At 59.0% G+C, this 6,000-nt stretch overlaps 1 protein-coding gene across 1 annotated transcript in view; it reads left to right on the top strand.

The window, feature by feature from the left end:
• Nucleotides 1–704: 704 nt before the first annotated feature.
• TNFAIP8L1 (TNF alpha induced protein 8 like 1) overlaps nt 705–6,000 on the top strand; it is a 21,892-nt gene continuing 16,596 nt past the window's right edge. Inside the window, exon 1 of the mRNA XM_030540617.1 lies at nt 705–816. The gene's annotated coding sequence lies outside the window, so the exon portion shown is untranslated. The remainder of the gene's footprint in view (nt 817–6,000) is intronic.

Below are 6,000 nucleotides of genomic sequence, written 5' to 3'. Positions count from 1 at the left end.
ATGGCTGTTACTGGGGCCCCATCCGCTGAGGGCTGAGCAGGCTCACGGCTGGTAATTACTATTATTATTGCAGCCTGCGCTGCTTCCCATGGAGGGTGGGAACCAGGATGGGCCGGGGAGCTGCCAAGCGCCTTCAGTTGCTGGCGGAAGCAAAACAGGGCAATAAAGCCAGAGGAAAGAGCGAGGGAAAGCATAAGCTGGGGAAGCTTGGGAGACAAAAGAGGCCAAGGCCTTGGCAGGGGACGCTGACCCTGGCTCTAAGGCTGCATCAGGAGACAGGGGTGCAGGAACTATTTGCATGGGGTCGGGGGGGCTGAGAGCCATTGAACCAAACTGCAAACCCCATGAATGGAAACCGCTTGGAGCCAGGGGGTGCAGCCGCCCCCCCAGCTCCAGCACTTAAGTCTGCAGAGCTGATGCAGCCGGGCAGGGTCAGGTCCCCTCCTTGGTGCCAGCGCCGGGCCAGAGGCTCCCGTGGCTGGGCAGGAAACTAAAGAGCCTGCTCGGGGGCAGCTCCCCCCACCTCTATCAAACCCCAGCTGGAACCCGCCCCCGCGCCCGGGGCCCATTGGCTACTTTGTAGCTAGCCCTGCGCTGCCATTGGCTGGCGGCTCTGTCACCCCCCGCTCCGCCTTGAATTTGAAACTTTGGGCTGCGCTGGGCTCGGGTTACACCGCGGGGGGAGCGGGGCGCGGAGCCCGGGGGGCGCGGCGGAGCCTGAGAGCGGACCTGAGAGCGGACCAGACCCGACCCTGCTGGTCCGGGAGAGGGACACGCGCCGGGCTCCGCCGCCGGGCCGGTGCCCACAGGAGGCGGGTAAGTGCGGGGCTGCCGCTGGGCTGGAGAACCGAGCCCCGGTTAAAGAGCCCCCCCGCCCCGGGAATCGACAGGCGCAGCCCCAGGCCACGCGGCGGGAGTCTGGGACACCCCCCGCCCCCAGCTGAGCATCACCCTCCCGTCTGCCCCCCCCCCCCCCGGCCAGGGCCTGCCTCCCAGCTGAGCATCACCCTCCCGTCTGCCCCCCCCGGCCAGGGCCTGCCCCCCCCAGCTGAGCATCACCCTCCCGTCTGCCCGCCCCCGGCCAGGGCCTGCCCCCTTCCCCCCCCCCCCCCCCCCCCCCCCGCAGCTGAGCATCACCCTCCCGTCTGCCCCACCCCCGGCCAGGGCCTGCCCCCCCCAGCTGAGCATCACCCTCCCGTCTGCCGCCCCCCCCAGCTGAGCATCACCCTCCTGTCTGCCCCCCCCCCCGACCAGGACCTGACCCCCCAGCTGAGCATCACCCTCCCGTCTGCCCCCCCCGACCAGGACCTGACCCCCCAGCTGAGCATCACCCCCCCCCGTCTGCCCCCCCCCGGCCAGGGCCTGCCCCCCCCAGCTGAGCATCACCCTCCCGTCTGCCCCCCCCCCCCCCGGCCAGGGCCTGCCCCCCCCAGCTGAGCATCACCCTCCCGTCTGCCCGCCCCCGGCCAGGGCCTGCCTCCCAGCTGAGCATCACCCTCCCGTCTGCCCCCCCCCAGCCAGGGCCTGCCTCCCCCCAGCTGAGCATCACCCTCCGGTCTGCCCCACCCCCGGCCAGGGCCTGCCTCCCCCCAGCTGAGCATCACCCTCCCGTCTGCCCTCCCCCGGCCAGGGCCTGCCCCCCCCCAGCTGAGCATCACCCTCCCGTCTGCCCCACCCCCGGCTAGGGCCTGCCCCCCCCAGCTGAGCATCACCCACCCGTCTGCCCCACCCCCGGCTAGGGCCTGCCCCCCCCCAGCTGAGCATCACCCTCCCGTCTGCCCCCCCCCCCCGGCCAGGGCCTGTCCCCCCCAGCTGAGCATCACCCTCCCGTCTGCCCCACCCCCGGCCAGGGCCTGCCCCCCCCAGCTGAGCATCACCCTCCCGTCTGCCCCACCCCCGGCTAGGGCCTGCCCCCCCCCCAGCTGAGCATCACCCTCCCGTCTGCCCCCCCCCCCGCCCAGGGCCTGCCCCCCGCAGCTGAGCATCACCCTCCCGTTTGCCCCACCCCCGGCCAGGGCCTGCCCCCCGCAGCTGAGCATCACCCTCCCGTCTGCCCCACCCCGGCCAGGGCCTGCCCCCCGCAGCTGAGCATCACCCTCCCGTCTGCCCCACCCCCGGCCAGGGCCTGCCCCCCGCAGCTGAGCATCACCCTCCCGTCTGCCCCCCCCCCGGCCAGGGCCTGCCCCCCGCAGCTGAGCATCACCCTCCCGTCTGCCCCACCCCCGGCCAGGGCCTGCCCCCCGCAGCTGAGCATCACCCTCCCGTCTGCCCCCCCCCGGCCAGGGCCTGCCTCCCAGCTGAGCATCACCCTCCCATCTGCCCCCCCGCTCCCCCCGGCCAGGGCCTGCCTCCCAGCTGAGCATCACCCTCCCGTCTGCCCCCCCACCCCCCAGCTAGGGCCTGCCCCCCCCAGCTGAGCATCACCCTCCCGTCTGCCCCCCCCGGCCAGGGCCTGCCCCCCCCAGCTGAGCATCACCCTCCCGTCTGCCCTCCCCCCGGCCAGGGCCTGCCCCCCCAGCTGAGCATCACCCTCCCGTCTGCCCTCCCCCCGGCCAGGGCCTGCCCCCCCAGCTGAGCATCACCCTCCCGTCTGCCCTCCCCCCGGCCAGGGCCTGTCCCCCCAGCTGAGCATCATCCTCCCGTCTGCCCCACCCCCGGCCAGGGCCTGCCCCCCCCGCAGCTGAGCATCACCCTCGCGTCTGCGCCCCCCACCCACCCCGACCAGGGCCTTCCCCTCCCCAGCTGAGCAGCACCCTCCTGTCTCCCCCCATCCCCGACCAGGGCCTCCTCGCCACCAGCTGGGCATCACCCTCCTCTCCTCCCTGACCAGGGTTCTAGGAAGACTCATCTCTCACCTCCTAGGAATCAGAGAGGGAAAAGCCCCATTGCACCGTGCTCCCGGTGTAGTGTCTGAATACCAGCAGTAATGGTTAGATGCCCACTCCAAATGCCACAGACTGTATGGGTCCGGGAGGATGTTGTGGGATGTTGCCTTGTTTCCCTGATTTATGACCCAATCTACTATTTCCCTGGCCTGGGGTAACTAAAGGGGTAGGAGGGATGTTGATGCCACTTCAGGGCCCAGTGTTCCTGCAGAACTTTCCCCTTTCAACATGGCACCCACCAACTCCATTCTCCTGCCCAGATTTTTCAAGGTCTCAGCACCCATGACCGGGGGCAGGATTTATACTCATAGGCCTCAGCACTCAGCAGCTCCCCTTGGGGCCAGGTTTCCACCCAATGTGCTCTACTCTTCTGAGCACCTGGCTGCTTACGTAGGCATCTAAATGGGAGCGGAGCTCTGTTGAAGATCTGGTTCCAGGGGAGTAAACTGTGCTGGTGCCAAGGAAGAGCACTGAAGTGCGACTCCAATCTAAGGGACAACCAGCATGTCACTGGGATTCGAGGAGGCAGTGATTGTTCAGAATCCGTTTAACTTATTACCCCATGCCCTGAATGACTTGATAGGATCGAAGAACAGAGAATAAAACTTGTTCCTTGTGGTCTCTTTCCACTCAAGAAAGAGATCTTGGCATCATTGTGGAGAGTTCTCTGAAAACATCCACTCCATGTGCAACGGCCATCAAAAAAGCAAACAATGTTGGGAGTCATTAAGAAAGGGATAGATAAGACAGAAAATATCATATTGCCTCTATATAAATCCATGGTACGCCCACATCTTGAATACTGCTTACTGATGTGGTCGTCCCATCTCAAAAAAGATATATTGGAAAAGGTTAAGAAAAGGGCAACAAAAATGATTAGGGGTATGGAACGGCTGCCCTATGAGGCGAGATTAATAAGACTGGGATTTTTCAGCTTGGAAAACAGATGACTAAGGGGGAATATGATGGAGAGCTATAAAATCATGACTGGTGTGGAGAAAGTAAATAAGGAAGTGTTATTTACTCCTTCTCATAACACAAGAACTAGGAGTCACCAAATGAAATTAATAGGCACCAGGTTTAAAATAAACACAAGCAAGTATTTCTTCACCCAACACACAGTCAACCTGTGGAACTCCTTTTAGAGGATGTTGTGAAGGCCAAGACTATAACAGGGTTCAAAAAAGAACTACATGAATTCATAGAGGATAGGTCCATCAATGGCTATTAGCCCAGATGGGCAGGGATGGTGTCTCTAGCCTCTGTTTGCCAGTAGCTGGAAATGGGCAACAGGGGATGGATCACTGGATGATTCTTTGTTCTGTTCATTCCCTCTGGGGCACTTGGCATTGGCCACAGTCGGAAGACAGGTCCATCTAGCCCAGTATCCTTTGGTCTGACCAAGTATGGTTGTTCTTACATTATGTAAAATCAGTGGTGGTGTCTGCTGGAACAGGTGACATTGTGGCATGATTTGTCTTCTAAAGCCCCATCCACCAGTTAAAAAAAGCAGCTCGGCAGGGGAGGGAAAGGAGCCATTTAATTCCTCTCTAAAAAGATATTGCAGATTTAGAAGGGGCTCAGAGAAGGGCAACATGAATGAACAACGGCCTAGAAAGTCTCTCCTCTGAAGGGTGCTTGACAAGATTGAGACTGTTTGGTTGAGAGAGCATTGGACTGGGACTGAGGAGATCTTTGCTCTATTCCCAGCCCTGCCACTGGCCTGCGGGGTGACCTTAGGCATACTACTTCCCCTTCTCTGTGCCTCAGTTTCCCCATGTATAAAACGGGGATAATGATGCTGACCTCCTTTGCAAAGCACTTGCAGATCTACTGTTGTATAAAGCTCTAAGAGCTGAGGATTATTATTATGACCACCTTAGAGAGGTGGCAAATAAGGGGCTATTATACGATTCTATAATATAATGAACGGTCTAGAACCAAGAGATTAGGAACATCTGTTCTCCCGGTCTTTGTAACACATGACTTAGGGGATGCTCACTGAAATTCAAAAGTGGTAAATTCAAAACAGATAGACGGAACTACTTTTTCATACCATGCATAATTAGACTGGGGAACTCATTGCCACAAGAAATCACTGAGACCAAGAACTTTGCAAGGTTCAGAAAGAGACAACAAGTATATGTGAATTATCATAGTTATTACCAATAATTTTGGAAGGGATATTAAATTTCAGGGTTTAAGCCAATCTCTAACTATTAGAGATCAGGGTGAGATCTATGGTGAGAGGCAGATTATCCGACAGCTGCTACTGTGGTTTCTTGCACCTCTCACACTGTGAGAGACAGGATACTGGGTGAGATGGACCTTAGGTCTTATCCTGTCTGTCAATTTCTGTGCTCCTGATCTCATGAGTAACATCATATACATCTCTAGCACCTTCCATTCAAGGACCTTAAAGCTCTTAAAAAAGAACTAACCCTCTTAGTCCCTCTGAGCCGCATCACCCCATTTTACAGATAGGGAAACTGAGGCACAGAGAGGCACAGTGACTTGCCTGAGGTCACCTAATGGTCAGTGGCAGAGCTGGGAATAGACCCCAGGGCTCCAGAGTCCCATTCCCTAGTAACCACTAGATCATCAGTTGGCTTAAAAGCAAACTTATAAATGCAGCAACCCCAGAACACAGCCTGTAAATGATGTTGTTGTTCATTATTTGCAATATAGTCACACCTAGAGAGGGACTCAGGACTCAGGGCCCTTGGCACAGTCCAGCAATAAGTTACGCGGTCCTGGCTTGTGCAACCTTATGTCAAAAAACAATATGGGGAATGAGACCAACCGAACGGTGTGGACGAGGGGGTAACAATGAAACTAGCAAGAGTTGCACCATGAGCTGTGCAGGCTGCTTGGCACCTGCCCAGCCAGCCTCCCTCCACCCCATTAGGCCCAATTTGGGGTGCACCTACCACAGGCCTCCCCCCCGCCTCATGAGAATCTTTGCTTCTAAAGTGGCTTAATATTCGCAATGATCCATTCAAAGGCACAGACCCCGTGGGCTGGGAGCATTCCCTGTGACAATCAGCTGAGACATCTCTGCATGGGGGCTTGAAAGGTCCTTCTTCCTAATAAACCTCCTTAATCACCAACCTGA

This window comes from Gopherus evgoodei, chromosome 22, assembly GCF_007399415.2.
Source record: "Gopherus evgoodei ecotype Sinaloan lineage chromosome 22, rGopEvg1_v1.p, whole genome shotgun sequence".
Taxonomy (NCBI): domain Eukaryota; kingdom Metazoa; phylum Chordata; order Testudines; family Testudinidae; genus Gopherus; species Gopherus evgoodei.
This window is presented reverse-complemented; position numbering and strand designations above follow the sequence as displayed.